The following is a 3,562-nucleotide window of genomic DNA, read 5'->3' on the forward strand; positions in this document are numbered from 1 at the left end:
AGAAAAGGAAAAAAGAGAAGGGGGAATCAGGGAAGAAGAAAGGAAGGAGAGGGAGAAGAGCGCGCCGTCGCTGCGGCTTGCCCGCTATCGCCGCCGCCATCATCGCGCGAACCGGAGGGTGTGGAGATGGAGACGAGTGCGTGCGATGGAGGAGAAGTAGCCACCATCATCGAGGATTCCAACACCGCCGTTGAAGGTCCTGACCGTCGAGCTCATCATCGCCGTTGCACCTCCCATCACTGCCGCCACTGAGGAGCTCGAAGAGAGAGAAAGGGTTCGCGCAGAGAGAGAAACACGATGAGGGAGGAGGAGGTTGCCTCTGTTGCTACCAAGCCGTCGCTGGCAGGGTTGGGTTCGCCATCGCCATTGAGCTGTGTGCTGCCCTTGGCGTCTGGATCGCCACTCTGTTTCTGCTGCAACTCGCCACTGTCCTAGTGAGATTTACCCTATGATTTACTTTGTTGTCGCCTAATATTGATTTTAATGTTGATTTGGTATAATGCTGCTCTGATGTTGATTTGGTAACTGGTTATTTGGAAATGTTGTTGTGATTTTATTTTGATTTTAATATTGATTTAGTATGTAACTGGTTCTCTGGCAATGCTGCTCTGATTTTGTTTTGATTCCAATTGCCCTCATACTCAATTTCACCAAACTGGACATACACTTAACTTTTGAAGCATCTTGGTCTGATCATTGGCAAAGGTCAATTATTCATTATTATTAGTAGCTTGACATTGTGGTTTAGTTCTTTTAATTTCATATTCATTGCATAGGACAATAATTTGTGCATTTTTTTCCTTTGAATCTACCGCTGCTTGTGCAATCTGATGATGAGAATTTTTCTTAATGGTCGTATATGGCTAAATTCTTGCATAGGACAATAATTGGTTTCTGATAAACCACTATTTTATGGTTTATCTTGTGTTTAACTGAGTGGTTTCATCAAGACTTTACCCACTTATTCATATGATTTGCATGATTTTACAATTCCTTCCTAATTTTGTTCTATGGTTGAAAACTTGCTTCATAGAGATCTTTAATTTGTGTATTTTAATTATCCTTTATACCATTCGATGTCGTGATCTGTGTGTTAAGTATTTCAGGTTTTATAGGGCAGGAGTGGCTTAGAGAATGGAGAGGAAGCTTGCAAAAATGGAAGGAACACAAGAAACTAAGGAGATAACCAGCGAGCATCGACGCACACGCATGGCTCACGCGAGCGCACGATATGAAGAAATTTGCAGCAACGCGTGCGCGTGCCTGACGCGTACGCGTGGATTGGAGTTTGCACAAAGACGCGTACCCGTGACTAACGCGTACACGTGACATGCCAAAATGACCAGCAACGCGCACGCGTGACTGACGCGTACGTGTGACATGAGCGATCTGCAGAAATAATAGAAAATGCTGGGGGTGATTTCGGGCCGAGTTTTGACCCAGATTTTGGCCCAAAAACACAGGCTAGAGTCAAGGAACTGATGCCAGGGCATTTTGGCTAGTTTCACTGACCTTTTCTTTACTATTTTTAGGTCAGTTTCATGCATTTCTTTAGGAAATAAGCTAGTTTTGGGTAAATATTTACTTATGCCTTGACTCAAGCATACATTGTGCATTTTACATAATTTCATGAGGATTTTGCATAAGTTTAGTGACAAATATTATGTTGCATTACTCATGACTTGGACTAGAGCTTTAATGCACTTTGTTGCTTGATTTCAGGACCAAAAGGAAGCAAGAAAAGGGGAGGTAACTTGCATGATTAATGAGAAAAGTGATTGCCAATAACACTCTCAAAAAGCCATCAATGCCCACGTTAGAGAGTCACGTTAACCAAGTTAACGTGAACTCTAACGTGGAGAAAAGAAGTTGAGCCAACGTTAGTGACACTCAACATTGTCACTAACGTTGGCAATTACCCATAACTGGCCACGTTAGAAGCCACGTAGGTCAACGTGGCCTCTAACGTTAAAGGGGGGGAGAGAAGCCAACGTTAGTGACACTCAACATTGTCACTAATGTTGGCCTATGGTGCAAAGTACCACGTTAACTCCCACGTTAACTTGGTTAACGTGGGAACTAACGTAGAGGATGAAGAGTTGTCGACAATGTTAGTGACACTCAACATTGTCACTAACGTTGAAGCAACCACACAACCCCCAAGAGTCACGTTAACTTGGTTAACGTGGAAGCTAACGATGAGAAATGAAGGATGAGCCAACGTTAGTGACACTCAACATTGTCACTAACGTTGGGATGGCTAAAAGATGGCCACGTTAGAAGCCACGTTAACCTAGTTAACGTGGACTCCAACGTGAGACCTAGGGGCACATTGGAACGTTAGTGACAATGTTGAATGTCACTAACGTTCTCGAAGGATGGCAAAGGCCACGTTAGAAGCCACGTTAGCCTAGTTAACGTGAACTTTAACGTGAAGCAAGAAGGGGCACACTGGAACGTTAGTGACAATGTTGAGTGTCAGTAACGTTCTCGAAGGTTGACAAGGCAACGTTAAAAGCCACGTTAACCTAGTTAACGTGGGTTTTAACGTGAGGCAAAGGGGTGCATTGGAACGTTAATGACAATGTTAAGTGTCACTAACGTTCCCGAACTTAGACTTTCACTAAATGATTAACACTCCTTACGCCCTGAGCTTAAGTCTCTGCCCACTTCGCACTTTCTCTCTGCAAGTAAAACCAAGCCCAAATAAAGAAAGGAACTACTTCAAACTCAAGATCCAAAGGCCCAAGACTTGAAGAGTAAACTAGAAGCTGAGAAGAGTAGTATATATAGGAGTAGCTTTGAATTGTAAAGAAGTTCGGGAGGCTGGGAAAAAGGATAATTACTCTCTGTACCATTCTCTTTAATTTCTGCCATTTACTTTTATGAGAAAATCCCCCACTCCCATTTACAATTCTGCAATTTATTTTCAGTCATTTACTTCCAGTCCTTTAATTCTAGCATTTACTTTTTTGTTATTTACATTCCCGCCATTTTATTTTCTGCAACTCTCAACCCAAATCCTGGATTCGCTCAACTAGAACATTCTTCTAATTAAAGTTGATTGATCAATCAATCCCTGTGGGATTCGACCTCACTCTATTGTGGGTTTTTACTTGACGACAACTTCGGTACACTTGCCGAAGGGAGATTTGTTGAGAGACTAGTTTTCCGTGCATCAAGTTTATGGCGCCGTTGCCGGGGATTGATTGTGCATCAACAATGATTAGATTGGAAGATCACTAGATTGAGCATTTTATTTTGTGAATTTCATTTTCTGTTTGAGTGATTTACTTTTTGTTTTAGTTAAACTTCTTCCCTTCTCCCTCTACTCTTTTGTTTTTCTTTGTTATTTTCAATTATGTTTGCTAACCCACTAACTGTTTGATATATTGCATCACCCACAACTAATAGCAATTCTGACCCAAATACTGTCTGCACCTATTTTCTCTGCTTGTACTTGTTGGTTGTATGACAGGGAGAAGAAGCGGGGCTTCAACTTCTTTTGATTCTGAACCGGAGAGAACCTTCCTTAGACTAAGGAGGGAGGCAAAAGAAAAAT

This window comes from Arachis ipaensis, chromosome B01 (assembly GCF_000816755.2).
Source record: "Arachis ipaensis cultivar K30076 chromosome B01, Araip1.1, whole genome shotgun sequence".
In the NCBI taxonomy this organism is placed as follows: Eukaryota; Viridiplantae; Streptophyta; class Magnoliopsida; order Fabales; family Fabaceae; genus Arachis; species Arachis ipaensis.